Below are 12,219 nucleotides of genomic sequence, written 5' to 3'. Positions count from 1 at the left end.
GGGTGTCTGTTAGAGAAGAATGACTCTATAACGAAATGATCCCGGACGACCAACAAAATTTCCTTATTGTGTTGAAGCAATGATAATTTCAAGAAAATGTCCATCGATATACGAGGTTCAACTGACCTATAGCCGATAATCATAATTCATTCGAAGGTAAAAAAGCACGGGCAAAGGAAGGTTATAGCGATTTGGTGTGAGGACGCCAAGACAGCCGTGCCTGTAAAAACTTCATGACACAAAAACAACTATACTAATCAAGTACTTTTTCAGGATACGATTAAGGCTTTATGTTATGTATCGTACGCGATACTAATGTGTATAGAGCAATTAAATTGTTTGTTTAACTATGCTACGGTTCGTACGAGACTAAGAAAATGCAACTTTCGAAAGTGACGTTTACTGCGCGATAGCATCACTCCGATTCCATTTTTCGAATCAGTTGTTCCCCTATGAAAAATCGTTATCCGATAACCAATTGCCCAAAATAACAATGCTGTACAACACGTTCATGTTTAAGGTTTTCTGAGGCTGAGGTCACCCCGCTTCGTTCGAAAGCAATAGGTTGTTGACTAAGGTTTACCTAGGTGCCATATAGGGCTAGTTTAAACTCGTTAACTATTCGAAAATGTGCCCACGTTATATTAACTTTAACGCATTACACTTAGCACTAGATTATATTCAAACACATATTACAACATGTTGAATGTTTGAAAAATTCGACAGATCACTACGCTATGTACTTACCAGGAAAAATAGTCGATTACATGCGCATAGTGGTGCAGTTGGGAAAACAAGAAACATGCAGAAATATATGTAGCTCTCACATTCGACATCCGGATTCATAGTAGTTATATTATGGAAACACAAAAGTGAAGCGCCCTTGAAGGAAGCCGCGAGGACCACGTTGGCAACAACAAAGGATATAATATCGCGCACACGTTACTATGGGGTCAAGCCGAAGCTGGAACCGACGTTGGACGCTTCCAGCAAAATACACAGGTCCAAATAAAAAACATTTCATACAGTTATGATAAAAATATGTACGTAGCCATCAATATATACTCTACGATAACGAAGGGTCCTTTTGATTTAAATACGGCTTTTTAACAGGTGTCGCACTTGATAACGCTCAAAATAATACCGGTATGGGGTAAATTGATTTATTCATGCTCTACATGCCGGAGCTTACAATATTGTGTCAGGGAAATCGTCTATTGATATACGACTTTTTCATTTATGACAATACCGCTTTTTACGTCCTTATCCTTCTGCCATCTCACGTCAACGTAGCGGCCAACAGACATTTATGCACGTAAAATACTATGTTCAACATACTCTAGCATTTGATTTGATTTTTTGTAGTTTGCTAGTAATTCGCGATTTTGTATTAGAGAGACTTGGAAGTGCCACTTTTGTCCTCCGAATCATCGGCTTGCATAATGCCATCGTCCTTGTTTCCACCTGATCCTCATCCCGATGATATAATAAATAACAGCGTCGATGGTCAGACCATGTCTTTAATTTTTCCTGTTGAGGAAATATTGATTCTTCCTAGGCGCGCGAGCCTAGTTCAGAATCCAGCTGAATTTACTGAAACTCCTCACCCGTGGTACATAGCGTCAATATTAATACGGGTATGTCTTAACGGCTACGCGATCCGTTTTGGAAGTAATTCGTGGACGCTGTAATAGATTTCTAAAAGAGGTCAATTTATGACTCAGCAATAAATATCGTTTTCGTATATGTCCTTATCAGTTGATGATCATAGCTACCTAATACATCGTCCACAAAGTGAGACGACTAGAGTTAAAAGTGATAGCAAGCTATTCAATTTCAATGAAAAGGTAGGAAACTGCTTATCAATCCGTTGGTACAGGCTCGGAAGCTTCCGAAAAGGCCATTTGCTGGTTACGCCTCGTGTGACCGTACGGCAGGCCACGAATGGATGATAATTTCTTCTGGCGACATGGATCAATAATTTCGACTGAATAAGAGGTGTAAATAGTTGAAAACATAAACCGAAATCGGCTGTAGACATGCTTCGTTTCATTCTAGAAGCCAGTCGTCTGAAGCAATGCTTAACTGGAGTATCAGACGTAATGCTATGACTGTCTATTGGGTAAGCGACATGAGGGAAGGCAAGCTTCGTTAAACGGACATAGCCGTGGTACCAGTGAATGTCAATATATGCGTTTTTTTTTTTTTTCTAAAGAAAGTTTATCTGAACTGCGTGCAAATTAAACATATGAGTCTGGTAAGCTTTTGCGCGCTCTTGATGTTGCTTGCGTGCATCGTACACGTTGATCTTGAAAGTAAACTCAATAATTGTTGCCCGAATGTTTGCAGTGTAGGACTATATAAAACATGATGTTTCTTCCATGCCACCAGAGAAAAATTAGCCACTAATTTTTCGAGGAATAATTTTGCCGATGCCAAGATGATACTAAGTTTTATTCAAGGGATTGTTTTCGGCTGCGTGACGGAGGAATCGTATAAAGAAGCGTATGCCGACGGTTGATACATAGACCTTACTTCTTCTAATTCCGTTAGTAGCCTAATAATAGGGCTGGCCTAAAATGATAAACGTCATAGAATTTCACAGGCAATGCAAATTATATTTCGTTTTAATGCTACTAATTGGTAATTTCGTAGTTTAATACTGTTCCAAATCAGAATCGAACGTAGAGGTGCAAACCGTTTTAAATTAATTCCATATTTTAGTTTCGGTCCTTGAAAACCGTATGAAGCAAACTTAAATTGACTCCATATAGCAAAAACCATAGAAACTTAAACAACACTTTTCGTAGAAGTGGGGCGTTCTTTAATCTTTTTCAAGTTACTTACAATTTCCTCAACGTGATAGACTATTAGATTGCATTTGTCGAGCTTTTTGTCACTTTTTGAGGGCAGCGGAGCAAGGTCGCCGGTGTTTCAAGGTTTACGTCTGGTACCACCGTTAAACATCCCATCGCTCTTAGCACGAAACAAAGAGTGTCTATCTCCGGATTCGATCTCAGGCCACCACCTGTCATTGACATTACCACGTGGATACGCTACTTGCTAAAGTATCACGGAGCTCAAAACATTCAGGAAAACTTAATAGTTGTACCATTTATCATGCATCATAATACTTTATTATTACAATTGAAAACAATGATGAATCACAATAAATATTTCAGGCTGTGTGTGTTTTTTTCGCATACACAAAACAGTTATGATCTATTATAAAAGACATTTTCATCTACTATATCGTGTTGTCCATCCTGTAAAGTGTTCCTCATCCCGTCGTCGTACTTAACTGGCTATTTTTAGCGAAATCCTAGGCTTGGCCTACACATATATAACGGTCTATACATTGACATCTAATCGCTAATATTTAAACAAAATAGTTTATCCTATTAAGATCAGTGTTTGAGACCAATAGCTTTTCTATTTGGTTGATAGTTCGTTGAGCTCACATTTGTGTGATACACATATGTAGAATATCTTTATCAATCCTACATAAATACAGTAACTTACAACCGTTAATAGGAAAGCAGCCATTATGCCTTCCGCACGTCTCTTAGATAGCGCTCTTCGGCACACTCTGCAACGGCGTGGATTTAGGGAATCGAATTCATTCAGCTGTTTAACTTCGGTTCTCTCACATTTATTGAGTGCAAGATACGAATTGTAAAAAGATACGAGTGGAAAATATATCCCGTTTCAGTGCCGCAGAGAGGCCAGACGATAGGAGAATCGAGCTTGCAGCGAAGCCGGCTCGCAGTAGCGGTTATGTGAAAGGGAAAATGTTAGCAAATTAAGCCAAACATACAATCACCATTGAGCACAGACCTTCCCGGCGACACACCCTACGAGATCGAATTCATCTGAGCGTCGCGCGTCCTGCTGCTACATGTACATCGAGAGAGAGAGAAGGGCAGGGTAACAAATTGGGGGTCCGGGATAGTACGACCTGCTGAACACTCACATTCTAAATGGCACGCCTTCTTCAAACGCTCTTGTCTGCCGTCGAGCGCCTGTTCCGGCAGAAACGAACACCAGCAAACTTGCGACTTATCTGAAATAAGACGAAAGAAGAGGCTTAAGTAGAACCGACGTGACTCAAGCTCTCTGTGAGCACGCATCTATTATAGCCGAATGGACGTGCGCATCGAAATTGCATGAGGTGCCATTCGAGCGCCAGCCGAGCTTCAGCTTGGCTCCACGAAGACGCTTACCTCTTTATCGCTAAGTAGCCAATGTTCGCGTGCAGAGATCGAAGGACAGACGTTGGGTAAACGTTTGGAATACTCGAGTTCGTGAGTCTTCGTGTTTTTGCTGACACATTGGACGAAGTAAAAGCGTACGAGAAGCTAGGAATTCAAGCAGAAAAAGTTCGCTCTCATATTTGAACTTACCTCTATTATCATTCAGTTACGCTTGCTGTTATCGTTAATTAATAAAATCGGATGTGCATTTATTTAAGCCTGCGTACACATTAAAGAAGAAATAGACTCTTTTCTCAAAACTTCCTTCTTTCAGTCTCCCTCTTCACGAAACTGGCCGAAATCAAATTTCCGTAGATCGGCAGTTTTTCCTTGCCGGGGTTTCGCCGTTGCAGCTTGTCCAGGCCTCTTAGTAGGGCATATTTATTATCGGTTATAAAATGTATCGATAAATCTTATATGTTCATAAATATTCTTGACATAAAAACGAACGTAGGTCCAAGGCTATATCTTTCTAAATTCGCTAAATTTAACGCTGAATTTATGCTTCTGAATCTATTAACTGAATCTATGTTTCTCTTTGTATGACTATTCGATGCATAAATATTTGCGAGCAGCAAACCAGGAATAGGGGTTAGTCTGGCATTTTCATATCTATTCGAGGCGTATAGTGTACCTTAGGGAACCTGACTGCAATGGTCAGCTCGGGAAGAATGAATTTTCTTTCGTTTTTATCACGTCATCTTACTATGTTTGACAGTGATCTAGACCATCTCGAATTGCTGCCCATATTTGCTAAATAAATAAATTGCTAAATAAAAGGGCTAACGATGCATAAGTTCGAATTGTACGACCCATACTTTTTGTACATTTTTAAGCACGTAACTTTTTCAAATGGTTAACATCTATATATTATACCTTATTGCTAAGTTACATTTGAGTAAGCTAAGTATCGATAAGTGCTCTACTCGTAATACTTGTATGTCACTGCCAGGCTGTGTTATATGACGCAAGTACGCAAAATGAATAGCCCGAGCATCACGTCTTGCACTATTAGGCGAAGATACTGATGCTTCAAATTTTTAACTATACTAAAAAATTGATTGAAATCCGGTATATAGCAACCGAATCTATTTCTGACAAAAAGAACGTGTATTACTCTCATCTTGCCGGTCACGATTTGTCGGATTCCTCAAAAAACGTTTTGATGTCTATATTATACGACAGTAATCAACGAGACATCAAATAAGTACTAATTTTTTTTTCTAGAACTTCTTCTAAAACTTGAAATTACTCAGATAACTGTCTGAGTGCCCTGAGTCACGAGGTGCCCTACTTTTTTTACGCCTAACGGTTTACCCATAATAATATACGTCTGCGCATATATATATATATATTCCGAGTTGGATTTTTTGTCCAGGTAACTGTACAGATAATTTTACAACTTCTACTTGTGAAGTCCTAAATTTACATTTTTTAACTGTAACATATTAAATTAGGTCGTCAATTCTCTGGAGCAGCCTTATTACAGACAGGTTCCATCCGGTGCGAAAGGAAACTATTGTATAACACGCTAGATAAACACGCGTCCGCCTACCTTGTGCTGTTTGATCATTGCGCAATACTGCCGCTACTCACTAAACCTTTCAGCTGAGTGGAAACGCTAAGCATTATCGACGTTCGTTTTCTCTTTACAAATCACGCTTTATCGCTATCTTGTTATTTACTCACGTAGGAAAGCAATACGTCCCATTGGAAAGTTTCCATTTGGCCTAATGCAACATCATTATTTTTCCTTTGCGTATTTCTACATGGCCGTTACAAACATAAACTGCTTTAAAATCATTGCTCCATTGTCGCACCTAGCAGTTTTAAGTGAAGCAAAATTGATTCAATTTACCACCACCTCCTCCTGCCCCTACCCATTTTTGTCGGAAGTTCCAAACTTGAAACGCCATTGCCACTTTGAATAGGTATATAAGCTCTGTTCCACAGCCGAGAGTCGACTGTGTGTATAGAAAATTTCTGGGTAGTGAACGAGGCCTTTACAGAGGGAAAGGCAAACGGTCGAAATGTTTGTCTGCTGCTACCACGTAGTAGCGTCGCCTTCAAGAAGATTCGTGTTACGCTAGCAGCCAGCTTGGCAACACGTGGCCCACAAGGAGGCTGAATGCCAACGTCCTTAGATGCGGATGTGTGGCCATCCATCCGCAAGGTTAAATTTTCTATTTTGTCTTGGGCGGACAGACGCTTCTTATCCGCCTTTCCGCGTATGTTTTAGTCAAACACAGTGTAGTTTCGCGCAATTTAGAACTGATGCCCGCAGCTATCAGAATATATATTTGTAGATATCAAACACAGTTCGGTACCAGTAGCGATGATAATAGCAACGTGGATAGCGTGACGAAGAACGACACGCCACGGAGTGTATGATTATACAGCATATTACATTTATATTTAAGCTATAACGAACTTACATACATATATATATATATATATATACATATATACTGGCTAAAGGAGTAGGAGTGTTGTTATACAAATAATGCATACATATCTTTTTCATTCGGGTCAAAGGACGAGGTCGGAGTATTGTGTTGTTGCGAGGGTTAGTAGGCAGGCATGCTAGTCGGGCAATGCAGAAGAGGTGGGATACCCTAACGATCAACTGAGAGACAGTTTGGTCGCTCTTTTCTTCCTTCGTTTTTCCTCGTCTCGTCTTCATTTACGGTGGCGGACGTACCTTTTCTGCATCTTCGGATGGAATCAAAGAGATGACGCACGCGACATTCGGCTTGCACGAATGAAGCAATGCAACGAACGCGAAGAGACACAGATATGCGACGCTTGATAGGTTGGTTCTACAGTGTCCATTGGCGAGTAGAGAAACCTCACTGGGTCTTCATAAAGAGTGCCTATTTGCTCTGCAATATTTGTTCGTTTGAATGCATCTAGTATTCGTCCGTATATGTGGGACCGAGTGTCAGCTGTCTTTGTATGTGTGAAAGTCTGTGCGCCTTTATCAAATACCGACCTGATGTAAAGATGAGGCTGCCCGTCATTCGACGTCAAGGGTTCAATTTTTCTCGCTGTCAACGCTGCTGTCATTGACAAGTCATAATGCTGTTTTATTCGTTGCAGCTATAAGAGTGGTAGTGAGGCGGATACGTTCAGGTCTCATTGAACGAAATGTCTGTGTTGTTGCCAGACTACGAGTGTGTTTCTATTTCGGGGTTAGGTTTGTATAGCACACATACATAGACAAGAGCAAATTGAATACGAGACAAGGAGGGAAAAATGGACTCTGAAGTTCAGTGAAACTCATTTTTGCACTCCAGGTTTCCGACAGTACTGGGTGTATGTATACCATGTGTTTGGACACCATTCGACGATAAGACTACGGGCGCTCTATCGATACTTACGAATGATAAGATGGCAAGCGGCACGATCGAATATCTCGCGACGGCTAATAGGTAGACTGATGAAATTCCGTTAGATTTTCTGGATTTTTATGGCATGCATTTTTTAACAATTTGACTAATTTATCCATTTTTCGAATGGTGATATTCCGTAAGAGCAACGCAAGCATAAGTAAATTGTAAGTGTCTTGGTCCTCGAAGCATTTTCTTACATGGTTGCTGTTTAAAGTTCAGCTTAGGAGTAAAAAAATGTTAATATCTGATAACGAAAAGCTGTTTGTGGAAAGTAAACATACAGCCCAAGTTACATTTATATGAACAGTTTTGTTAAACGTGAATCGCTGAATTTCTTGTAGGCGAAATTGGAAAATGTTTTTTTTTGTGTACAGGGCAGGCGATAGAAGTATATTTCATACGTATTAATGCTAGATTTATGATGAAGCACAAAAAAAGGTTCTGCACTTTTTCGAGTTGGAACGGCAACTTAACTTCATCTGAGAAGCTCTTGTTAGCACTGTCTGGGCGGCTGGGTTCACTAGTTTCAAGCAGATCTGAAGTTTTTTCAGATCTTTGCTCCGTGTTGCATTGGCAAGGTCCAGCGGCAACACGTCACCTGCAACGCTTTTTGAATTTCGGCTTTTTAATTCTTAATGGCAATTTCATTAACGTCAAGGTCAGCGGACGAACGAGGAGGTCCTCCTCTATCATTGTCTATAAAAATGTTGCGAAGCTATTGAAATAGTTTGTATTTTAAGAATAGGCTTTTTGTCGTTTTGGTCCGACTTCTGATTGTGTTCAATTCTCCTAATACTGGACAGATTCGTAATGTCCTTAGCGGGTCGCTAAGGCCGTTTAGCTACGCCTGAGGCTGTTCGGTCCTTTAAGAAACATTTTCTTCTAGGCCAAAGATCTGGGCCCAACCTAGAGATCACGCTAACCAGCGTACAAAGCTAGGAGAACGACGTCGGCTGGTTTGCATGCTCGTTGAATCTGCAATAGCCTTGTTTGAGAAGGTAAGCTCCTCGCCCCCCACTTTGAAGGTAACTATGTGGTGGTTTTATAATGGACGAGTTGAGCAGCTGGGCGCTTGTTCCTGACCTTACCCATGGCGTCGAATGAGAATGACACCTAACGTTTTGAAAGAGCACAGGAACAACTTGTTGTCAGTGGTTCAGTCCAAAGAAATGATTTTTGTTCCTACACTCATTCCTATAACATTAATATGTGACAATAGTATCTCAGACACGCTGCAACAGGTACACATAACCGCTTGAATGGTAACAAAAGATAATCAAGGCAATATCTAAGATACCATTACGCATACATCTATAAATGACTAATATGTATCAGACAACAAAACAGCTCTAGACATTAATTTTCGCGGGTATCGAATCGATCTTCATGTCTGTCAAGCATTTTCATTCTTGCTTACTAGGAAGAGTTGCAGTGGCTTATTGGTTGGCAAAATAGGAAAGTTGGCTAATCTTTAAAAGGTTGATAATGTGACTCTAGGATTGGGGTAAATCCGACCAGTCAAAATAAATTGACGAATATTTTTGACGCCAAGTGAGCCTTTCAGCGACTTCAATCAGTGACAACAAAAACCCGGACAAATAACCCCACAAACTGCACTCCCCACAATACACCCCACAACACTAACAGATTATCATACTTGGAGTGCTTGGAATATTGCTAAAGTCTCTCAAAGACGCGAGATTGACAGTAAAAAGCATGAATATATCCAAATTTGTTTGTTAAGTTTTGCGGAAACGTAAATGACAATTCTGCGCGCCATATTGTGGTTATAACATATAATGAATAATGTTATTATAGGAGATAATAACTATGTACTGATATATTTGTCATAGGTGATAATAACTTCTATCCAGTGGTTACACATACAGACTAGTTCGATCTCATCCGCTCAAGTTCTTCTTTGTTTCGCGAATGACAATGGTGCATTTCTAAACGTGTGTCCATGAGTTGTAAATGATATACCTGAAGGAAGACTCCATTCTCGTAGTGATGGCCTATATTGATGCTAGCTTAAAGGAGGCATTTGTGAAATACTGATGGGTCTAGTCTGGGAATAGACGTACATACCTCGTGCCAGAAAGTAGCCGTCCGAATCAATGTAAGTGAAGTCTCAGACGTGAAACTGGAAACGCATCGTTTTTATATGCAGTACTTAAATAGAAAATTAGAGCTGGCAAAGGGAATCGCAGAACGCCGACTGCCTTAGGTTGCACACAACGATGGAAGCCTGCGGTTCTGATCTGTCCGATTGGCACGCGTTATAATGAACTTTAGCTTTGTTTACGTAATTCAAATGCAAAGCTACCAACACGTGCGGTCAATAAAATCGCTCCCACGTAGCATAGAGTATTTATAACAGGAATGATAAGTAAATACATTGTCCAATTAAGTGGGGAAATCAGCATACTGAGCGATCCGTGAATGGGAAGAGCATGGAAGGTTTACGGAGAGCCTGCGTTCTTCTTAGGATTATTGTATATGGAGAATGACAGGTCGTCTACAAGTTAAACGGGCACGGGGGGACGCTGCCCGTTGCGACTCAGTACTGCTATAACACAGGGCTTATAGCACGCAAAAGTTAACTGTTGAGTACTTCAATGTAGATGAGGCAGCAGGCTTTTCAGGTCAAGGTTAGTCTATAATAAAATACATCATATGTCAGTGTTCTTTAAATCCTCAAAGGTGAATCAGGATATCTACGGTATATAGATACCGGCATTTTCCTGCTATCGATATCACGCATGATAAGATAAATGACTAACGCTTTTCTAGCACCCTTATGAAAAACCGAAGGCGATTAAAAGATGTAGCCCAAAGAATCTAACAAGATTTCTGAAGGTAGTAATAGTAAATAATAAAATTTGACATTTTGTAATGTTTGATCTCACACTGTGTGCTTTCTCTCTCCTTCTTCTCTCTCTCTCTCTCTCGTATATATATATAGTTAACTGGAATAGACAGAGTATTGAAAAATGCGAAGGCAGTAGAGGGTAAAATATAATCACGAATGGCAGCAGCAGTAGACACAGGTACGTCGAATAAGATGACTGTTTGTTGGTGTACACAAAAGCAGTTGACATGAAGCATAAAAAGTAAGTGGCAGTATGAAATGTCGAGTCGCCATATATAGAGACGTATAAAAGAAAACGTAAGATCAGAACAATAGAGGTCGCTTGTGTCGTAAAATGACGATTACGTTCCACCTGACAAAACAAAAACAGAAAAAACGCAGCGAAACTACACAGGATGAAAAAACAGAACATAAAATAGAAAATCGATAAGGGACTTTGAAACACTTTGTAGTTAGTCGTATTTCTAGCTAATAATAATCATCACAAAATGATAATGGCTATAGAATAGGCACACTGTTTTTTTTTGTTTGAAAACAGACGTAACACTGTTCGAATATACCACAAAACATATTTCATAGCTAGAAGCAATCGTTTCCCGCAGAACAAGCGCATACGAATCGGCCGATTTCGTTGGTAAGTTAGGTTCAATCGGCATAGAGAGAAAGAAAGAAATCGGTCGATGGAGATAGTACATGTACGTATTTAAGCAAAAAAAAAAATAGGCTTTCGACAGCGTACAAAGCAGCGTGGCAGTACAAACTATACCTGTCTTTTAATATGATATGATAACATACATTTCTCGCTTGTCTCAAAGGTAGTTACCGCTGACAGCGTACCTTTTCGAAACGATAATAGGAAACTTGGAGAGGATTTGTTGTTATCATACCTATACGTAATTACGTGGACCGTTGTTCATTAAGTTCTAGTGACGTATGTAACTTTGTTACGATTTTGACGCTCTAAAAGAATCTGTCGTAAAGTTGGCGTTGAGCAAATTGGATGCAATTCATGTCGCTATAGATATATTCAGATTCTATGTCTCTATAGGAAAAATTCACACGAAATAAAATCTCTGTTTGCATAGGAAAATTCATAAGGGCTCTATTTGATAGAGTAACATTGATTGGAAGGAATCGATAGAGGTGTTGGTGACGAAACAAAATCATAAATAGCCCGCACGCCGAGCAGAGTCCTTCCGAAGGCCGTTATAGTGCACACTTGATTCAATATCGATCCGTTTCGAGGCTTTGTAGATTCAACAAAATATAGTATTGCGTTTAATCGCTTCCCAAACTTTTATTGCTCTGCCAGCGGGTCTGCTTTTAACATATGAGAACTACGAGGGGTAGTTTATTTTCCGCCTCCGTATAGCTGGCTCTATGACGTATTGGCTTGTCCATCGGTTGGTTATTCTGCCTAGATGACCATAAATCATAAACCTTAGAAGTTCTACAGTAATGGAACTATGGTATTCGCAGAAAACTAGCACAAGATCGAAAGTGGTCGAAATGGCGCGTAAGAATACGAAAAGTGTTTGCTTCGGTCCATTTGCAACAATAACTTCACAGTAATCACCGGGTTGTAGCAGCGAAATCAAATTGTTAAAAGAACCGATGTGCGAATACGCTATGTCACTGTCTTGAACTTACACTGACCAAGTTACGGACACAGTGCGACATACGGCGCTCGGTCACTGAAAAC

General features: G+C 40.0%; 1 long non-coding RNA gene across 5 annotated transcripts in view; it reads right to left on the bottom strand.

The window, feature by feature from the left end:
- Window positions 1-1,158: 1,158 nt before the first annotated feature.
- Window positions 1,159-12,219, bottom strand: part of LOC111259337 (uncharacterized) — a 35,132-nt gene continuing 24,071 nt past the window's right edge. Inside the window, exons 1-4 of one of the 5 annotated variants that reach the window (XR_015310540.1) lie at window positions 6,134-6,283; window positions 3,974-4,063; window positions 2,848-3,028; window positions 1,159-1,698 (exon numbers count right to left, since the gene is read on the bottom strand). This is a non-coding gene — a long non-coding RNA (uncharacterized LOC111259337). The other 4 variants (XR_015310543.1, XR_015310541.1, XR_015310542.1 and 1 more) reach the window with 4 other exon arrangements.

The sequence above is a fragment of the Varroa jacobsoni genome, unplaced genomic scaffold (assembly GCF_002532875.2).
Source record: "Varroa jacobsoni isolate VJ856 unplaced genomic scaffold, vjacob_1.0 scaffold_321, whole genome shotgun sequence".
In the NCBI taxonomy this organism is placed as follows: Eukaryota; Metazoa; Arthropoda; class Arachnida; order Mesostigmata; family Varroidae; genus Varroa; species Varroa jacobsoni.
Note: the sequence above shows the minus strand (reverse complement) of the source record. Positions and strands in the feature narration are given on the sequence as shown.